This window comes from Rattus norvegicus, chromosome 10, assembly GCF_036323735.1.
Source record: "Rattus norvegicus strain BN/NHsdMcwi chromosome 10, GRCr8, whole genome shotgun sequence".
Taxonomy (NCBI): domain Eukaryota; kingdom Metazoa; phylum Chordata; class Mammalia; order Rodentia; family Muridae; genus Rattus; species Rattus norvegicus.
The window spans coordinates 46,192,984-46,215,117 of record NC_086028.1 but is presented as its reverse complement, the minus strand read 5'-3'; the positions used below and the strand labels follow the sequence as shown (position 1 = coordinate 46,215,117).

At 51.6% G+C, this 22,134-nt stretch overlaps 1 protein-coding gene across 1 annotated transcript in view; it reads right to left on the bottom strand.

The window, feature by feature from the left end:
* Kcnj12 (potassium inwardly-rectifying channel, subfamily J, member 12) overlaps positions 1-19,008 on the bottom strand; it is a 48,899-nt gene extending 29,891 nt beyond the window's left edge. The window contains exon 1 of the mRNA NM_053981.2: positions 18,733-19,008. The gene's annotated coding sequence lies outside the window, so the exon portion shown is untranslated. The remainder of the gene's footprint in view (positions 1-18,732) is intronic.
* Positions 19,009-22,134: the final 3,126 nt, after the last annotated feature.

The following is a 22,134-nucleotide window of genomic DNA, read 5'->3' as shown; positions in this document are numbered from 1 at the left end:
TGGGAAAGATGGCCTGGTCACCTTGGCAACGGGCAGTATCTAGCTAGTCTGGGACAGCTTTGGTTCAAAAGAAAAAAGGGGAAAAAAAATCCAAGCACGGAGCACAAAGAGGCTGCATGGAAAAAAGGGAATTGGGGGTGGGGGTTCATCCTAGCAGCCCCAGGCCAAGTGGACCTTACTGAGTCCCTAGGTATAGAGCTCTTTCAGAGGCTTGGAAAGCCCACTTAGGGACAGCCAACAGGGGATAAGTGCCCTAGGGTAATGCTCCTGGAGGTGAGGGGGACATGCTCTCAGAGTTACTGAGCCCCAGAAGGCACTTGGCACTCTGTAAACACAGGCATGCTGGGCCATGCTGTACAAAAGTCACCAGTCTGACAATTAACGCACTAATTGCACATGCTGCCCACAGCCAGTGCATTAGTCCAGATCATGTGGTGATTTATTCACGAGAGCGTCCATCTCCTGTCTGCCCCCAGCTTCTAGCCTCAGCTGCCTCTCTGCTGGGTGAGGAGGCTGGGAGGGAAGCAGACACTTTCCAAGCTTTGCTTGAGAACCTTGTAGGCTGTTTATGCTCCATCAGATAAGAGTGCTCAGGATGAGACCTCCGCTGAGCCACTCCCACCAGACAGTGGCAGCTATAACCTCCAGTCTGGCAGTGACAGCCGGGAAATGCCTCCTCTCGAGTCTGAGGAAGTGGGGTTTCTGAGGCGGCCACTGCTCAAGAGCCTGTGGCTGCAATCTTCAGCACAGTAATAGAAATTCCCCAAGACTGCTACCCTGTGTGCAGAGTGCAGCCTGCAGGGGAGAGTCTGAAGCTACCCTCCCTTGATGGAGGAGGAAACTGCTATTCAGAGATGCCAAAGGCTTGCTCAGAGCTAGACAGCCTGTAAGAGTCAGAGCATGTGGCTTTAGAGACAGTGTCATTAAGGTCATTCAGCCTCTCTAGCTCGGTTCTGGGTCGTCCTGAGAAGTTGGTGCCATTAGAACACTTTAAAGACCAGGAAACTGAGGCTCCAAGAACTAGAGATTTGGTTTGGGGTCAGGCAGGTAGGAGAAGAAGTAGACATGTGACTTGGATGGACAGGATGCTCCCATTCAGGCCCTGGGTAACCCCACCTCCTGAACTCCATGGCTAAAGTCCCCAAAGCATCTGATTGCAGTCCTGGGAGTTGTGCCAGGGGAAGTGAGAACAGTTCAAAGTGGTCAGCACCACTGCTGCCTGAGCCACACCCATGGAGGGTGCCCTCCCCGTGCCTCTGTATAGCCCATCCACCAGTTCTGGAGGCCAGCTTGGCTAGCTGTGACAGGACAGCTAATAAGACAGGACAAGAATGAGGGACCCACAAATGAGAGCAGCAACTCCAGACAGTAATCACCGTTACCATTCTCAAAAGGGGGGGCCTTTACTCAGGCTAGCACAGGTTCTACACATCAGGGTTAGCTTAGTGGGTGGTCTGAGGACCCCTATATGCTCCTTAGAGCACCCTGATGGCCTCTCTGGAGACGCATGGGAATGGCAGGCCACTCTCACAGGGCCACCATCACCTTGTCTGTGAGGCACTAACTCTGTCTTTGAGAACCGGCTGAGGTAGCCATGAGGACTGACCATCATGCACACTGGTCACAGAGCAGGAGGCAGAGCATGCAGCGCACTTGGAAAATCAACCCTGGAATTCCTTGGGTATAATCTTAGGTCCCCACTACCCCTCTCTGAGCCTGTCTTCCTGTCTGCTGATGATTTCTCTCAGGGCTCTTACAGAGAAGGAGTCTGAGTCTTGCAGTCCCCATCACTGCACTGGGCACCTCTGAATGACCTCAGCTCCTATCTACTCTCAGGGTTCTGGAGTAGCTACAAGCCAGACCTGGCAGAGGCCCAGGTACAGCAATGGACATCTGGGACTGGCTACTTAGGCCCACAACCTAGCTGTTCCTGTCCACACAGCGAGAGAGGGCAGAAAGCCTCTGGAGATGGCTCTACCTACCTCATGGAGAGGTTCCAACCACTCCCCAATCTACACTAAACCCAAATGCTCTTTTCCTCTCTGTCTAGCTCACAACTTTTACTCCAAGCTCTATTGCTTGGCCATAGTAAGATCTCCAGCAGGCCACTGTACCTCTCCGGCCTCTGTTTCCCCACGTGTAACAAGCCACAATTGGGCATGATTGTAGTGAGGACCACCAGGTTCATAAGGAGGTTAGTGTTGAGCCTGGCATAGAGAAATGTCACCATCTTTATGCCAACTGCCATCATTTCTGCCTACATACTTTGCTGTAGGCCTAACAGGGTGTAAAAAGTTTCTGGAGAAACAGATGGGCATTTTCTGAGAGTTCGCCCTTGACAACACATGCTCCTGTAGCACATGCCTCTCGCCCTTGCAGGGCCATCCTTCCCAGAACGCCCACAGCCTGCCTACTGTCTTCACTTTTCCCACCCTTAGCTTCCAGCCAAGCTTCTGGTGTGGACTCCTTTGTGGACTTCTTAGCCACCAACAAAGTGAAGGCACACCAGGGCCTCCCTGAAGGTTTGCAAAACAATAATCCAGAGCCTTGCCCCCAGATACCAAACAAACTGAAGCCTGAAAAGAGCAATATGAGCCAGGCACTGTGCCTTTCCTAGCACTCACGATGCAGACAGATGGATCTCTCAGAGTTTGAGGCCAGCCTGGTCTACAGAGTGAGTTCCAGGACAGCCAGGGCTACACAAAGCAACCCTATCTCAAAAACCAGAAAGAAAGAGAGAGAGAGAAAGAGAGAGAGAAAGAGAGAGAGAGAGAGAGAGAGAGAGAGAGAGAGAGAGAGAGAGAGAGGAAGAAGGAGGAGGAGGAGGAGGAGCGGAGAGGAAAGGAGAGAAGGGAAGGCAAGGCAGGAAGGGAAGGAAAGAAGGAAGGAAGGAAGGACGAAAAGAAAGAAGGAAAGAGTAAGCAGTGTGAGGCAGATATTGAACTTTTACAGACATTTACAGGCAAGGAAACCAGGTTATAGGGAACCAGCCTAGATACTGGAGATCTGGAGTAGATTAATGGCCTGGACCTCAGTCCTTTCTCTACCCCAACACAATAAACAGAACAGCAAAAGCCATCACAAGTCGTTAGCAGTGCTCACACCAAGGATGACTCTGAGCTTAAGGAAACCACATTTCAGGGATCATAGGTTTAAGTGAAGCCCCAAGAGAACCATCTCTGACTAAGGCCTGGTAGCTCAAAGAGAGTAGAGACAGACCCAGAATGTAAACTGTACACCCCTGGCCACGGTGGCCTCAATCTGTGAAGTGAGAACTGAAGAACTTGGAGATTCAGGCCCAGTGCCCTGAGCAGAACAATACCCAGCAGTCAGTTGTGAAACAACAAGGTAGAGCCCCTCCAGCCTTTGCCCACCAGATCCCATCACCCCCAATAGGCACTATAGTACTTGAGTTAGATTAATGACCAGCAGGCAGTGCTGGGTCCATAACAAGGACATGGGAGCAAAGGGAAGAAGTTGAACAAAGAAGGAAGCCACTAAGGCTAAGACCCATGCAATACAAGGTGCCCTCAGGAAGAGCCTGAGTCCCAGGAGAGGGCATATGAAACATTCAGGGAGATGCCAAGGATGGACAGAGTTAAGCAAGGCTAGGCCTGGGAACCATGGGAACAATCTGTGAGCCCTGAACCTGGGCTCTGAGGATTGGACCCTTCGATCCTGGCTAAAGAGCACACCCGAGGCCTCAGAAAAATCCTCCGAGCCTCTGGGAGCTGTGGCCTCATAGGCATAGGAATGGAGCCCTGGTATCTTGTAGGGTTGTGTGATGTAGGTGTAACGTCAGCACACAGGAACTTCTAGAGCCATGGTTCTCAGCCTTCCTAAGGCTGCGACCCTTTAATACAGTTCCTCATGTTGTGGTCACCCCCAACCATAAAATTATTTTTTGTTGCTACTTCATAGCTGGAATTTGGCTACTTTTATAAATCATAACGTAAAATATGTGTCCTTTTTTTGTTTGTTTTCTTTTTTTTGTTTTGTTTTGTTTTGTTTTTCAAGACAGGGTTTGTCTGTGTAGCCTTGGCTATCCTGAACTCTCTCTGTAAACCAGTCTAGCCTTGAACTCAGAGGTCTACCTGCCTCTGCCTCCCAAGTGCTGGGATTAAATGTATCCACCACCACCACTCTCAGTCCTGTGACCTTAGGCCTCTTGCAAAAGGGTCTTTTACCCGACCCCACAAAGGGGGTCACAATCCACAGGTTGAGAACCAATGTTCTAGACAGTTCAAGTTTCTGCTCTGTAGGCTTCTGAGCCCAGAAGACCAGGATACAGCTGGGGTAGAGGTAGGGTGAGTGGGAAAGCCTGGAGGTGGGGGACAAGAGGTGAGGGCTTGCAAAGAAGATACAAGAGACAACAGAGACTCATGGACTTGGGGTTAGAGGCCTGGTCCCAAAGGAACAGTTCTATCTAGGTAGTGTGCTACCCTGTGGGGGTAGACGTTACATAGGGTCAAACATCCAGGGGATGGTGTTCCACTGGGACCCTTGTGCCTTGGATTTATAAGCACTGTCCACACTGCCTCCTCCTCCTTCTGTAGCTGTCTGTGCATACAGGACCCCACCCTCCCAAGCTTCTAAGTTCAGACACCCCACCATCAAGCCCTCCACCTAGCTTCATCTACAGCTATGTGCACTGCTTAATGCCTGCCCCATGAGGAATCTGTTCCCGTCTGCACTGCCTAGCTAAGGCCCCCCCTTCTGAGCTCGCTGATCTAGGATCCCCTGTTTGAGGCTACTGGGTTGTGAGGACAGCGTGGCTCTGTGACCATCCTCCCACCTCACACATCAGCACCCCGAGGCTGATGAGAGACAGGTGGCTTGGAGTCCCTCCAGATCCAGGCTATTGCAGTGTCCTGGGGGAGGAGGCTCCTGTCAGCTCTCATGCCTAACAAGCTGAAAGAGGGTAGGGACCAGCTAAGCTGTACTCCCCCAAAGCAGCTGCAGCTGAAGGTGGAGCCTAGAGAGAAAAGCCCTGTGGGGCATTGGTCTGTCTGTCATCTCCTTGGCATGCCATTACAGCAGCCAGACAAGACTTCCCTGTAGAGCCCAGGCCAGATGATCTGGCACTACCCAGTGCACACATGCTGACACACAGGCAAAGATGATGACCCAGTCTGTAGCCCTACAGAGAATGGCTCTCCTGCTCTGTCCTTGCTTTGCCTTAACTGGGTCAACATCAATCAGTCTGCCACACCCTCTTCTCTCTGACACCCTTCAGCTCCTTCCCTGATTTAATGATCTCCACTCCCATGGAGGCCCTAGTCATTGTCCCCTGGACACACAAGTTCTGTAGAGCAGAACTGTTTGTCACCCAGTGTCCTAGGTGATAGACTCTCAATGGTCACCCCTGGAAAGATTCATTCCTAAGCAGTCTAGAGAGAGTCCAGTGGCAAAAGAGAACCCTGGATATAGCAGTAGATTTAGAAAGCCAGAGAGGATAAGGTCCTGTGGACAAAAGAGTGAGAATCCATCTATAGGAAAGGGCTGAGAAGATCAAATGAGCAGCTGTAGCCTTGACCAGCGAGCTCTCCTTTGATATTCTCAGAAAACCAAACCATCCACAAAGTCTGAGGCTTTACCGGGAAGGCTTGGGCCCAGGATCTGGAGGGGGCGCAGGTATCAGGGGCGAGATTAGAAATGGTCAACGGGGGGTTGGGGATTTAGCTCAGTGGTAGAGCGCTTGCCTAGCAAACGCAAGGCCCTGGGTTCGGTCCCCAGCTCTGAAAAAAAGAACCAAAAAAAAAAAAAAAAAAAAAAAAAGAAATGGTCAACAGGTTCAATAATGGGCTGGGGAGATGAGGGCTCAGGATGGGTCCTGGCAGGTGCAGAAGTGTCTGTGTGGCTGGACGGCGGTCCCACAGGAGACTGCAACTGTATATAGGGGCTTTGTATCCTTTGGCTCTTGTTCTCCTGAAGTCACGGGGGTCTTGAGTAGCAGTCAACTAATAATTTCTTTGGCTCTCAGCAGTACTCTAAGAGCCCTCCAGAGCTAGGCCCTCTCCTAGGAACACAGGTGCTACCACAGCCCTTGTGAAGCCAGGATCCAAGGTATTCACCTTCGAGCCTTCTGTGTTCAGCACTACCCTCTCGGAGGCTTTCACTGGGTCATAGAAATCTGTGAAAATGGCTGCTTCTCCACAGGACCTGGGATCCTTAAAACCAAATGGAGGGGTGAATGGATCTGTGGATGGATGGATGGATGGATGGATGGATGGATGGATGGATGGATGGATGGTGGTCAGGTGTGCATGTTTGTATGTATGTATATTTTATGTATGTATGTATGTATGTATGTATGTATGTATGTATTGTGTATATGGTTAGGGAAGGACCTGGGATCCTTAAAGCCAATGGAGGGATGAATGAATCTGTGGATGGATAGATGGATGGGTGGATGGGTAGGGGTCAAGTGTGTATATGTAGGTGTGTATGTATGTATGTTCATATGTGCATGTAGGCATGTATATAAGGAGGGGGTGAGTAGGTGGATGGATGGGTTGGGATCAGATGTATAAATTTGTATATATGTATGTGTGGGGGAGAGAGTGGGTACAGATAGATGGATGGGTGGATGGATGGAGGTCAGGTGGGTATATGTATGTATGTGCATGTATGCATGTATGTATCTGAGTAGGGAGTTAGGGTAGGTAGACGGATGGATGGATGGATGGATGGATGGATGGATGGATGGATGGATGACCAACAACTCAGTTGTCTCCTAAGTACCAGATTCTTAAACTATACATTGTGATCCCATATGGTAACTCAAGGTAGGGTCCCAAAAAATGGCAATGGTAAGTATTCTGAACATGCAATGATCAGAACTCAATTCCAAGTCAGTGTGTTGTGACTCCCAGGTATTCATGCAGTCTTGGTTCTGAACAGCTCATGCTGACACAACACCAAGCCACACAGCACCAACAAAACACATGTATGTTATGAACATCCGTGTCTCTAATGCACGCACAGTGTTCTGCTCTTACAGAAACAGGAGAAAACAAAGGCTTTAAATATCTTCTTACTATATTTCTCAGCATATAATTATTATATCTTGGGATGGTAGTTTGAATGAGAAATGCCTCCAGCAACTCACGTTCGAATGTGAGGCTCCCAGCTGATGGCTCTGTTTGGCGAGGTTATGGAACTTTGAGTAGGCAGAGCCTTGCAGGAAAACATATTCTATTGAGGTGAGCTTGTGGGCTTTACGGTTTCACCCTGCTTCTGGTTCTCTCTCACACAGCTTCCTGCTGTGTGCCATGATGTGCCTTCCCCACCATTGTGGACTCTAGCCCTCTACAAATGGAAGCTAAAATGAACTTTTCCTTAAAGCTGCTTTCAGTCACAGAATTCTGTCATAGCAGCAGAAAGGTAACTAATACAGATTATACTCTCTTTGATTTTGAAAGTTGTCACCAGGCAGGGCTGTAGAGATGGCCTGGCACTTAAAGAGAACTTGCTATTTTTATACAGAGCAGGGGTTCAGTTTCCAGCCCCAAAATGGTGGCTTACAACTGTCTGCAACTTCAGTTCCGAGGGATCTACTGCCCTGTTCTGACCTCGGAAGGATATCAGCTACACATATGGTATACAGAGACACATGCAGGCAAAACACTCAAACATGTGAAATAAAAATAAGTAAACCTTTTTTTAAAAAAAAATTGCTGCCAGACATGGTAGTGCACACCTTTAATCCCTGTGCTCAGGAGGTAGAAACAGATGGATTTCTGTGATTTGAAGGCTAACCTGGTCTAGTAGGAGTTCCAGGCCAGGGCTGCACAGTGAGACCCTGTTACAAATTTAAAACATTGAATTTTGTATTTTAAAAAGTTAAAATGAATTTTGGCTTGAGATCAGAGCAGAATTTTCAACCATCCCTGAAATGACCCTAAACACACTCATGCCATTTTGTACCCTGTATTTATGCAAGAAGCCATTCTCAACACTGACATTTATAAAATCAAAATATCTATCAACTCTGAAAAATGTTGTATATCTCTGTGACCTAGAGTCTCCAACATTCAGCTAGGATTTCATTATTTTTGTAAAAATAAGCATGTTCATCTCATTAGCATGCAAATTTTCCTTAATCTTTATTAAATGATGAAATCTCTTCATGATTTACTACTAATAACTGCTTAGCCCATCTGGTATACCTCTATACCCAGGGTCACATAAAAATGTCTCGGGTAAAAGTGACCCCAGGTGGGAGGGTTGTAGAAACCCTGTCCATAAGCAGGCATGGCATTCCAGGGCATCATATATCTGTAAACAAATTCTTGAAACGCCTGCCGTGCCCATCTTCCATAGCCACTGAGTCTAGGAGCACAGCTGTTAAGGCCAAATCGTTCCCAGGATGAGGAGCATTTGGAGAAGTCGCTGTCAGCCGTGTGAAAGTAGTTACAGGAGGCACTCTGAGAAACTTACATAAGGCCTTGACCTCAACCATGGCCTGCCCCAGGATCCCAGCCCTGAAGGGCCCAAGAAATGGTCTGTCTGTCCCCCAACCTGATCCAGAGCAAGGACGAAGCTGACAGAACCAGCCCACATTCAGAAGTTGAAACCACAGAGGGATGAGAAGCCTCAGATCACACAGGCTGCGTATGATCCCCAACAGTGTGTCCTCTCTTTGAAGCCTTAGTTTCTCTACCTATGAAATGGTCCTCTACCATCTAGAATCTTATTAAAACAGCTATAAGGTGTGGCCAAGCGCTTCTCTGGAACTATCAGTGTGAAAGGGAGATTTTGCCCTATTTTTTAGAGTACAGAATTGAGGTGTAGAGAAATGACACCGCTAGCCTCAAGTCACACAGAAAGGGGACAGCCCCCACTTAAATCTAGGCCAATACAGCTTATAGTGCTTATGGCCAGCATCACTACTCCCAGCCAAGCAGGATGTCTAATATCTTGGGAGAAGATCTCGGGTCAGGCACCTCTCACCAGCCCACAGCATTCTTCAGACGTCTCTTCATGGCTTTTGGATGTTAACTGACAGCTGGATTGGCCATCTGCCTCCCCAGCCTCATCCCTAGCCTGTCTGGGATACTGAGCATTAAATGAGATAACATCTGCAAGCATTGAGCGCAGTGCCCAGCACCAGCAGATCTGGTAACTGTCATTTCATGGTTATCTTTAGATGCCAAATCTCAGGGAGACGTCACACTACTTCTCAAGAAACACTGGCACCATGTGCATGATAACCCCCCCAAAATCCCGATAATAGCCTGGAGTGTGAGGAAGGACCAAGGAAGGACACTGGCGTCATCAATTCAGCACGTCTCCACAGGGATATGCCTGGTGGTGGGCAAGGAGATAGCTTGGGCCACGAGTCCAGTGGCAGTTAGAGAAAGCCAGGTGTTACGGACATCAATCTTGGGCACTGGGCACACAGAACAGAGGAGGAGGCAGGCTGGTCGCCGCACAGCCTCACTGCACCTTGGTTTTGGAATCTGCAAAGGAGTAGCAGCTCCCTGTCCTTTGCGTCAGCTGTGAAGACCCAGAGAATGAGAAAAGAGACATGGTGGAAGTGGGAGGAGCTAACCACCTGGCTTTTTGACCAACCAGTGGGGTAGGATGAAGATTTGAGAACACCCTCCCCAAAGGAGCTAACTCTGAGCATGAGCCACAGGAAGGTACCATCCTGAGTGACGTCTAAACCAAGGGAAGTGAAAGCCCTTGCTGCCAAAAGCTGAGCTATCAAATGGGGCATCAGGTGGCTGTGGTATGCTCAAGCTCTGCTGAGGTGGCTCTGCACTGGTGTGACACCAGGTGGGCTCTCAAAATCACAAAGAAATATTCCCTCCAACCTAGCGGAGTCGTTCCCAGAACCTGTTTAGAGGACCCAGGCTCAGTGACAGCGAGGGTTGGATGGAGACCTAAGAACTTAATACATCAGAACTAGGAAGCTAACTAAGCATGAATTCAGGCTCTTGCCTGAAATACCAGGCAAATCTCAAAACCATCTTGCCACAGTAATATTTCAGGGCTGGAGAGATGGCTCAGCAGTTAAGAGCACTGGCTGCTATTCCAAAGGACCCAGGTTCAATTCCCAGCACCCCACAACTCTCTGTGGCTCCAGTTCCAGAAGATCTGATACACATAACAGGCAAAACACCAATGCACATAAAATTAAAAATTAAAAAAAGAGGGGTTGGGGATTTAGCTCAGTGGTAGAGCGCTTGCCTAGCAAGCACAAGGCCCTGGGTTCAGTCCGCAGCTCCGGAAAAAAAAATTAAAAAAAGAAAGTAACATCACCCATACCCTTTCATGTGCCCAGGCTATGTATGAATTCAGATTGCTCAAAACCACTCCAGAAAGAGAGGACCACTCCTGTCTCTGTGCTCCCAAAGGGAGACTGGACAGAATGACAGCCATCTGCCAAAGGCTCACACATGGGAACTAGCAAAAAACAAAACAGAACCCTCACGCCATGTGCTTCCAAAGGATACTGCCCAAAGGCCCATCTTTTCTTTCTTTTTAAATGGTGGTGGCGGTGGCTGTGGTGTGCACTCACATGCGTGTATCGTGACACACATGTAGAGGTCAAAGGACAAATTTCAGTCACCACTTTTGTCCTTCCATCTTTAAATGGGTTCTTAGCATTGAGCTTACATGGTAAGTGCCTCGTGGGCCAATCCATTTTGTTGACCTGGTTTTTTGTGTTTTAAGATTTTATTTTTCTGGTGCTGGAGTTATATAGATCAGTGGCAAGAGGACTTTCTACCATGCATGAGGCCCTAGGTTCCATCCCTAGTTAAGGAAAGAGAAAGAGAGAAAGAGAGGGAGAGAGAAAGAGTTCTAATAACAAAAAAAATTCATATCACAAAAGCTTAGCTTGCACAAAATTATTAAAAAGAATCTATTCATACTCAGACTTTGTATATAAGTTATAGTTGAAAAAAACGCACTTGGATTTCATGTGTAGGCGTGGATCCCCTCTCCAAGATATCTTATCGCACATATTCCAAAACCTGAAAAACACTTCTGAAATTCAGTGCAGGTTGGAGTTCATCATTCTAGATAAGAGGCTCAGCAATATTATTTCAACCCCCAACACAGCACCACCTGAACCAGTTCAGGGCTTGTGCTCCCTACTATTCACTTCTGCCTTTTCCTGGGCCTCATCCCTGATGCAGCGGAAGAGCAGATATGTGGGCACAGTTGCTCATTGCTCTAAGGCTCCCATTTTATAGAGGCAGACTCTAGAGCATAGGTTCATGTAAAGGCCCCCAGAACTCCCAATCGCCATCACTCCCCTGTCCCCTAAGTCTATTCCATATCAACCTCTACCTATTTAGAGTGTTTTGGTCCAGCAGGAGGCATCTGGGTCAGGAGAGGACAGAGCCCGGTAGTGTGGGTCTGAGCGTTTGCTACAAGGTTAAGTTCAGTAACCCAACTGGTTATGGCTGAGCTGGCCGTGCCCAGTCCAGCTCACACTTAGCAAAGCAGAAAGAGGGGATGGTGGATATGTTCGGTCTTGTGGGCTAGGGGCCTGGGCCACTGTGGGATTGCCACATTGGCTCCTGGGGACTCACCCAGTGGTCCTCAGGTTTCCTAGGGCCCAGGGAAAATCCTGGCTGCTTTGACCAAACAGGTGTTACCGACAGCTTGAGACCCAGCAGGTGAGGTGTTGGCATGGCCAAACCTCCTGCCGCACAACGGAGGGGTGACAGAGGAGAGGAAGCCACCCTGCCCTGCCCCAACCACAGAGCCAAGTACAAAGGACAGGAAACAATGATCTCTTGAGAGAAAGGAAGCGTTGGTGCCCATTTCATAAGAGGGAAGACTGAGGCTTGGCATATAAGAACGTTCGCAATCATTAGGGCTTCTCCTGGAATCAGGGCATCATACAATTTCTAAAAAGGGTCTTCCTTCACATCAAACTAGGATTCAGGAATAGGAGAGGCCCAAGCAAGTGGTGGACAAACCAGAAGCAGGGTTCCCAGTAGCGGTGTCCCACCCCAGGCAGAGGACTAACCCTGTCTGAAGACCATAAAGGATCCAGTGGCCCTTACTCTAGAAGGTCAAGAAAAAGGCAGACAGCAAAGCCGGGACCTCCCCACTTTAAGAAAAATAAGAAAAAGGAGTGGGCACTTCCCCCTTCAGATCCAAGGAAGGAGGGAGGGAGGGGGTTAGCTAGGCCTTAGACCACATGGAAGCTAGGGGGTTAAATGACTAAAAGAGCGCTGAGCTATTGGGGGAATTAAAGCACACATCCCCCCAGGCACCGCACATCCTTTGAACCTGAATTATGGGAATCCAGAGGGTCTAAACCCCATGGGGTCTCAGAAAGGACCTAGAACCTCTCTTGGGGTTAAGCTGCTCCAATTCTGCAATCCCAGGTTCCCTGCCTCAGACTGGTAAAACTTCACAAAGAACCCATGATGTGTGAACTCAATGGCTTTGCAAGTTCAAAGGCTCCACAACCGGGATCCACAGACTCGGTGACTCAGCCCTCATCTTGGAGACAGGAATGGAGCCCTGGGCTCAGTGGGCACTGGGCACCACATGGCCAGGATCCTGAAGCAGGGAACCAAGGGATGCATGGGTGGGGGAAGGGGAGAGGAACGGAGAGAACAGCTACACTTACACAAGCACTGAGGAAGACAGTCACCCAGAGAGCACGAAGAATTTTGGGGGGAGTGAGAGAAGGCAGAGCTGAGAAGGGATTCATTTTCTACTCTTACTATTTAATTGTACCATGCAACACTCCCATAATTAAAGACTGCAATAATTAACAAAGGAATATGACCAAGTCCATGACTCCTCCTCTGCTTGTCTATTTTATCTTCCCAACCCTGAGAGATATCAGCCCCATGGGGGTCCCCCACAAGGGAGGGCTTGTGTACATCTACGGCCCCAGCCTCTCGGCACAGGGCCTTGCACGTGCGCGCGCCCAAAGCTATTTGTTGAACGTATAAACGATGCTAAAATTTGACATCCTCGGGGCCTGCGTCATAGCACTTGACAAGTCAAGACCTCTAGGATTCTCTGAGAAGGGAAAGGATGGGAGAGAAGGAAAAGAAGCCCAGAGCTGGGAAATGAGAAGGAGTGACCTCCAGGTGACCAGGTCACCCTGAACTTGCCCCAGCCCTCCCAGGTCCATTTCTACCAAGTTGAAATGGAACCTCCCCCTCCTACTAGAGACTCTAGAGCCTCAGGGGCCAACAATGCTTCTGCCTTCCATGTGACCTCACCAGGCCATGCCAAGCCCCCACAGGCTTCCACATCCTCTCCCAGGCCTGAGTGGAAGGCTGGCCTTGGCCTGGAACCAGAAGCCCAGAGGCAGAGGTCGGGGCAGGGGGGTGGTGCGGCTGCCGCCACCCAGAACGCCAGCTGCTGGCGGTGATTTATTTTTGCTTTAAGTGCTGAAGAATTGCAGGGCTGGAGCAGCCAGCTTCGGGGGGCCTGAGCTGCAGCTGGAAGGAGGAGGAGGTAGGCAGGGGTGAGGGCATGCCTCTGGCCTGGGCCCCATACCTTCTCTAGCCGTCTCCACTGCCCTCTCAGACTTACTGGCCCACATAGCCCAGCACCCCAGCTTCCATTCACCCCACCCCCACCCCACCGCCAAGTCTCCACACAGCTAAAAAGAGGCCAGAGGGCAGAGATACCAAACTCACTTCTAAAGGGCTATGAGACCCTCCTCTGGCCTCAGGGGACCCACTCCCACAATGGGGATGCCACGTCACCCCTACCAGAGAGGAGAATTGTCCAAGGCTCCAGTCCAACCTTGACTTGGTCCCTCCCTGTCTCCAGGTGACTCTCAGAAGATAGGACCCCAAACCCCTTCTATCCAGACACCAGAAGCCATGGAGACTACCAGGAGAGAAGAGGGAGGCCACGCACTGACCACAAGAAAATGTCATGTTTTCCTCCCAACAGGACAAGCCTAAGTTGTTGAGTACAAATGTGAAGAACTAAAATATGTGTAAAACATGGAGGTCGTGTTCAAAGGACTGGAATGGGAAAGTAAGAAGCACAGCCCAAACTCCAGTGGCCAGTGGGGGTTGGTGTACCCACGCCACCTCTCAAGGCCAGGCTGGATAAGAAGGCAGGCAGATGGCAAGACCCACCACCTAGGAGAATGGCCAGGAGCCAAAAGTCACTTCGGCTGGCCTCTGTGTGCTAACCCCCTGCAGCTGGGGTGGGGCTGTCCCAAGATGGGGGCAGCCAGGCTCAGACAGGAGACTGTGTGAACAGAAAGGCTGACTCCAGCCAGACTGGTCCAGACTCGACTCTTCCTGCTCAGCCACAGGATGCCAGGGTAAGGCTTCAGAGCATAGCCCCGGCTCCCAGCTCAGGCTCAACACAGGAACTAGGCTGGTTCTTCCAGAGACTCCATAGTCTCACCTACAGATGTGCACAGTGGCCCCTACAGGATAAACATAGTGTGTCAGGAGGCACACGGCTGAAAGCACACACCCACCCGCTGTACGTACAGAGCACCCGCTGTCTGACGCCTATTGTCACAGGCCCAAGGGGCACAGCTATGGGTTTATAGCCCAAGACAATGAAGAAAATCGAAGCAGGAGCAGATGGCACTAGGTTCTACGTCAAGAAAGCCGTGATATGGAGGGCAAGGGGTATGGTGTGAGGGGTTGTGGGGAGGGGCTACAGGGAAGAAGTGGCATTTGGGCAGCACAGGAAGGTGGAAAGGAAAGGGTCATAGACAGACCTGGGAAGAAGTGGTCCAGATAAGGGAATGATACAGGCATAGGTCCTGCTGGAGCACAGGCCCGCCATGTTGAAAGCAGAACAAGGAGGTCAGGGAGAGAAGCAGAAGCAAGAACACACAGTGAGGAAGGCCAGACTGAAACCACGGGAGCGCTGCCACCCAGAGCAGGTCAAGCACACAGTAGGTGCCTGAGCAGCAATGGCCTGTCACTCCATACCTTTTACTGTTTGTCCTCTAGCCATCCCCAAGGCCGAGTTCTTCCAAGAGACTGGGCCACAGGTGAGGAATAGAGGGGACCCTTCAGCTTGGAGGGGATATTAGGGAGCTTCCAAGCCAGACCCACAAGGCCACATCCACCATCAAGAAGCAGTTGATACCCAGCAAGAACAAAGCTGCCCCTGGGGCAGCTGAGAAAGGCATCCCTGTGCCTGCTGGCTGGCTCGTGGAGCCGTGTTTGATACACTAGGCCTGAAGGCTACGGAGGGTGCAGGGCCAGGATCTCTGAGGTCCCCACAGCCCCATACCACCTCTATAGTTGTCACCTCAGCAGTCAAGTAGGAAAAGGTGAGCTTTAGGACATCTCTGTGGGTGAGAATGGGCACCCAGGACAGCCCAGAGTAGGAGGTCAGCATCTGAGGCCACCTCCATGGAAACCCACTTCTCTCTAAACAGTTTGCCTTGCAGCCAAAGGAAGACTGGACTGCACTGTGATTCCCAAGGCTTGGCACCAAAAGTCCACAGTTCTCCTTCATGGGGTCCCCTCTGAAGACTCCCAGTTTTGCTGAGCCTACAATACCCTTATAGGCCTGTTTAAAGGCTCTCTTTCCCTTCTCCATTCTGGGTATCCCAGAGCTTCCAGGTTTCAGTCCCAGAAACTGAGGCCAGGAGAAGCACCTGTGCGTTTCTTGCTCCACCAACATCCCCCATTTGCCCTCAAACCAAATCTTCCCTACACGGGGACTTTCTGAACAGTCTTTTACTGTTTCTGTATGCTGGACACTCTGGAGCTCACACCCACTACAGCTCTGGCCACATCACAAGACGGCTGCCACTGAAGCCTCAGGGAGCATTTGTGGAACACTACCTCCATGCCAGGTCTTCATCAGGTCCCAAGGAAGCAACTTCCTGGGAGATAGGGAGGTAGGCAGGCAGGCCCTAGGGCTTAGTGGGAACTGCCTGGGGATAGAGACTGCCCTCAGTAAATGTATCTGTGAGTGGCAGAAAGGTGCAGCCTGTCCCTGGGCGGGCCCTAGGCTCTCAGTCAGAAGCACACAGGCTACACAGAAGTTCCAACACCTCCTGGCCTCCATTCCCATCCATATAAAGGAGACAATTCAAGCTTCTGCACTGGCAAGCCATTAACAAATTAAATTAGCTGGCCCAGCTCTGGGCCCTCAACTCCTTCCTGGGGCCAGTTCCTCTGGAAAAGCCCCTTCGTCACCACAGCTCCTCTGAAGCCTGAAGCCCAGTCCCAGACAGCTCCCTCATTCTTGCTTTATCTACTATTTTCCCTGCTGTCTGCCCCTTACCCTCTGCTTCCCAGCAACCCTCCCGAGACATCGGCTCAGCCTCCCCACTCCTGCTGCCCATGAGCTGCCCCTTGTCTGCCTCTTTTCAGTGTCAGTCCCTGGCAAGGCTCCAAAGACAGTCCACACGGGAGGGGTAGCTTTGCCCATGTTTCACTCACAGCAAAGCCCTGGACAAGGCCCAGCCACAAGGCCCAGCCACAAGGCCCAGCTACATCTGTTGCAGGAAGGGTCTTGTCCAGAGTGGGAATCAGGAGCAGGGAGTGTTGAGCAAACCTCACAGTATACTAGCAGACCCCGCCTGGGGGCTGGCAAGGACCACAGGGATTGCTGACAGTGATGACGCAGTCACTTCCACAATAGCTTTGTGCCAAGGCCTTTGGGTGCCATGACTGGTCATATCGACTATGGCCCCAGGCACCGGAGGCCTGGCTGAGCCAGAGGAAACTGTCTGCAGGCTGTACTGGCCCCAGTGTCGCAGAGCCTAGAGTTGCCACTGTGGCCAGGGTTGTCACCATTATTGCTGCCATGTTAGTTCACAGCTAAAAGGCCATTCAGTACTGCCTGGTCCTGCCTAGAGCAGAGCAGAGGGAAACACAGGGGTCCTGGTATGAAAGCTTCTGATTTGGGGAAAGTGGGGAGGCCTTCTGTTTTGACCTAACATGTTGCATGGCTCTGGAAGCACCTGCCGCAGATACCTCTCCCAACACAGCACAGACTCCTAATCCTACCTCCACTAGTCACACATCGACAGAGGACCTTACCTGGAGAACCCAGTGACAGAGTACTCATCCATTACCCCATGGTGCCCACCCAGCCCAGGACAAAAGAGAACAGTTAAGGCTTGAAGTACACAAATGCCAGTCCCGTATCAACACTGCATTTACGCATATAGCAGTAGCTCAATGGAGAAGAAGGTCCTGCTCTGTTGTCTAGCACACCAGAACTACCTACCTTGTCCCTAAGGTTGACTAAGCCTCTCCCTGTTCCCAGCTGAGGCCGGTCTGGTGGGCCACATGCCCACAACTGTACATTTATTCTCACAAGTGGCTCAACCTATCCAGGTCACCTATTATGATAGAGACCCTTGTGTCTCCTGACTAATTGGAGGGACCCCTTGAGCACAGCGGATGATTTCGCTGAGAAGTCTCTTTGGGGTTCCCCTACAGGCCCTGAAGGGGCTCTCCTGGGAATACAGAGGAAGGAATTTTCAAGGAGGAGCCTGGTATTCCAATCTGCCTCCCCTCCCTGCACTTCTCCTGTTCATGGGTAGATTTTGGTGAGGGGTCCCAAATCAGCCACCCGGTGTAGTGCCAGGCTGGAGTCTAGTGAGGTGGGACAGCAGCCAGGGCGGGATTTCGCTTATCTCTCAGAGCGTTTGAAGGCTGGAAGCCTAAGCCTTGTGGGTTCCCACCTTGGAGGAGGAGGCAACTGATCTCAGCGGCAAGTGGGCACCGAGGCCATCCAGAGAGCTGAAGCCTCTAACCAGTGCTCAGGAGGTGGATGCCAAGGCCAGAAAGTCCCTAGATCTTTACTGCCAGCTTCAGGCTTGGGTACAGGTAGTAAGGAAGAAACTAGAAAGGGCCAAAGACAACGTCACACTCTGGGGATGGCCAGAAGGGCCGCCCCAATCCCACTAGGTCTATGCAGTAGGGTGGCAGAACCTCCTAGAACTGGAGGCCTTCACCGAAGTGACACTTTCCTGTGAGCTCTAAGGTATTCACAGGACATGTGCACAAATTAAGGCAGGGGCCGAGTCTACGAGTCTACGGCCTCGGCTCTCCCGCTTTCCCCAAAGGCTCTTCAGAAGCTCTCCGTCCCAGCCGTCTCACGGTTCCTCACAGGACACCAGAATAGACTTGTGCGCCTAGGAGAGACCCTCTGCCCTGAGCCCCTTTGGGTTTCTCAAGACCAAATCTAAGAAGCAAAAGGTGTCCTGGACTTGCAGGCTAGATGGATGGTTAAGAACCACCTCCAGAATATTTTTACTCCATTACAGCACAGGCGGTGGGAAAGAAATGACTCCAAAGATCCCAGGTCTTAGCAGGGAGCATTCTCAGGTCGCTAGCTGAACCTGTGCACTCACTCTGTACCTCATCTTCATCACAGGTCTCTCGGGTAAGGTCACGCCTAGGACCAATGCTGCGCGCAAAAGTGGCTCCGCCCGCTGCCTTACGAGCCCCCTCAATCCAGCCGGCTGAGGGGGATCAAGAGCTCCTCAAAGTTTCCAAGAGCCGCCCCCCGCCCTCGCAACACACACATACACACTGGGAAAGAGGTTAGCCCGGAGCAAACTTCCCTGGTGGCTGTAGCCTGAAATATGGCAGGGGAAGAAAAGCTCTCTGTCAGCATTTCATCTGGTGGTTCACCACGGGAAAGGAGAAAAAGGAACGGAAGGAGCCTTTCTGCCTCACCTTCCCTGTTGCTGCACCACCCCTCGCTCACCCGGGGCGGGAAGCTGTCTGATGGGAACAGGGGCCGGGCGGGTGGGCCGTGCGCCCGCGGCCGCGCTCTTACCTCGGTCAGTGGCCGGGGCGCGGCGCGTCCCGCGTCCTCCAAGCTCCGCGCGGCCGTTCCGGGTCCCGGCCGCCGCTGCGCTGGCTGCATTGCCACCGTTGCCGCCGCCGCCTCAGCGCAGCCCCTGGGAGCGCTCCACGCCGAGGGGCGCGTCGCTCCCGGGCGCTGGGTGCCACCAGCCAGCCATGGGTCGGGGGCGCACGCCCAGACGGCGCCCCCAGCCACTCGGCTCTCGCTCCGGGCTTGCCGCTGGCTTCTGTCGCTCAGTCCCGCGACAAGAACCGCCGACCCACCCCCTCCCCCGCCGCAGTTATCTGATCCCGGGCAGGGCCGGGCGCGCTCCCCAGAGCCGGGTGTGGGTGTCCTGCACCTCCCAGCGGGCTTCGATCGTACAGGGCACCCTCCCCCGGCGACCGTTCCCAGGGAGGCGGTGGCAGCGCAGTCGCGGCGTGGCCCAGGGAAGACAGGGAACGAGGAATGGAGGGCGAGGAGGCGGCGGGAGGCAGAAGCTTCTGCGCGCACCCAGCTCCGCGCCCCGCTGCCACAGTAGCCCAGCTCGGTAACTCCTCCAACTCTCCGCCAAAAGCACGCCCGCCCTGCGCCGCGGCGCCGCTGATCCCGCCCACCACCGCCCTGGCCTGGCCCGGTGGCCCCTCTTGGCCCCAGCTGCCCCCCACACGCACCAGCCACTTGCGCACTGGAGCGCGCGCGCGCGAACACATACGCGCGCACGCGCGTGGCACACACACACACACACACACACACACACACACACACACATCTTCCCGGGGACACGCGCACACACAGGTGCATGGCGAGCATATATATACTCAGACTACAGGCAGACGAGGGAATCTGGACAGGCTGCACACGGCAGGATACCGAGCAAGCTCAGGCAACACCTGCACAAAATGCATGAGATGAGGAGCGCGGTGGCTAAGGTGCACAGGTGCAGTCACAGTCACACAGGCACATACGGGATGGGATCAGTCAACACATCCACACAGGCTTGCTTCTGAGCTCACATATTCATTCCCCTTACACACCAAGCACGGGGTCACAGGCACACTCCACCCTCTTTAATATCATATCGCTTCTTCCCATCTTGTGTTGCATTTAGCTTTTATCTCTTGCTTTTTCTGTGCTCCTCCTTCTGGCTTCTCTGCTGATCTAATTCCATGTGACTCCCCTCCCCTTGCCCACTCTTGTCTGGAAGGCACCCTTGGTACTCTCCTCTCCCAGTCTCCTGGAGCCTATTGTCTGGACCTCGAGTCTCTGCCTCCTGCAGAGCCTAGACCTTTCAGCCTGGCAGCCGATTAGCCTAGCTGGCCTCAGGGAAATCCCATTTTATCATAGGGCTGACCCCCAGCTCAACCCTAACACTGAAGAATCTGGCTGAGAAGGCAGGTCTACAGGCAGAACACAAGCTTCATAAAACTGCCCAGCGCCCTGGTCTCCAGCTCCTCCATAATGTGAAATATAATTAGGCATTTGAATAGCAGAGACACTAGATACAGGCTCCTAGCCAAGAAGCATGGCTTTCTGGCCACCCAGATGCCCAGGCTCTGGAAGCTTCTTCAGAGCACTGCAGAACCCACCAGCCCAACTCCAGGGAGCCAACTCCTCATCCAGGCCCCAGAGTCTCCAAAAAGCTCGCTTGCCTCGGGTTATGCTTATCTGACCTCTACCACCAAGTAACCCTCCGTGCAAGCCACATCAGCACTCAGTCTCTGGATTCCCTGTGGGACATTATGGGGCTCAGTGAGTTATGGGAATGGTGAAGGTTGAATGAGATGAGTATATGTACAGTAGCTGAGTAGCTGGTGGGTCTTGGGTGCTTGAGCGATCTATGCCGTCCTCTGTGCTAAGGACTTAGCTAGAGTTACTCTGCTGCCATTATGATCCTCTGGGAGGTCATATGATCCATGGACCCACTTTACAGATAAAGACATGGAGGTCCATCGAGATAGTTGCTTATCTAGTCGCACGATGGTAGAAGAGGGGGTGTCTCAGAACCAAGTGTGTCCTTCAGTTGGCCATGCCTTCCTGTCTAGTTACTGTTGAAGACCACAATACAGAGAAAATGGGTATCCCCAGGGACTCCATTCCCAGGTCCCCATTCCCCAGGTCTGCCTTGGACAGGCACATGATGTCCTGATTACTATCTTCTGAATGAACAAGGAGGAAAATACCGGGGATACCCCTGGTCCACCCTACCCAGTCCTGGTGTCCGGAGAAGAGAAGCCAAAGGCAGAAGTAAGGGAAAATTTCCCCTGCCTACAAGCTTCTTTATTCTCTCAGGAAGAGCAAATCCAAGTTGCACTTGAGGGGCTACACCAGAAACTCCAAAGAGCTCACAGCATGCTGGTAGACAAGAAAATGGACAGAACACTATAGATCTCCATTGGGTCTAGGATCTTAAACATCTCCAGTAATGAGTTCAAGGGGGTCTTAGGGTGGAGCATACACACACATATGCATACATATACACACATGCACATTTACATATAGGCACATATACACATATGCACATATACACACATGCACATATACATGCGTGTACATATACACACATGCACATATACATACATATACACACATGCACATTTACATATAGGCACATATACACACATGCACATATATACACGTGCACATTTACATATGGGCGAGTATACAGCCCCCCTCAGCTGTTTATCTGGGCAAGGGCCTCAGAGGACTGTATAAAGCTGGGGTGGGGGACTCCCCCCACCCTGTTATCAGCCACACTTCACAGATAGGACAATTGTCTTGTCCAAGGTCATCTAACAAAACCCACCAGAGAAATGGCCCAATCCCCCACAAGCACTGCACTCTAGACTTCCCATCCCGCCCTCCAGCTTACAAGCAGGAACCAACTTCATTTCCTAATCAAAACTCACATCTCTTTCTAGGATATCATGAGTCTTCTACCAGGCTCATCGTCTTGGCCTCCTCATGGAGAGCACACCCATGGTCAAGTTTCAGTGACAGAGGACAGAGGACAGCCACACAGGAGTACTCCCTCTAAGCAGGGCTCCAGGTATGGACAGGACATGGTGGATCAAGACATCCTGCCTCTCTCCAGAGCTGAGGGGGGGTGTTTTAGGACGTGCCCAGTCTCAGCACGATTGTTTCCAGCACAGCGCCCAAGGACACATTTCTCACTAAAGTCCCACTTTCTTCTCTGTAAAGTATGGGGTGGCCACAACCACAGAAAATCAATTCCTGCCTTGCACGGCATAGAGATGAGTTGTCCTGCCACACGCATACATTCCCATAGGACCTGTGTGGCTGTCCCTCCATCTGAGAGAATCCTCCTAGACAAGGCTATAACTGGGGCCCCGTCCATTCTCTCAGCCAAAAGCCTGTGTACCCATACAGTCC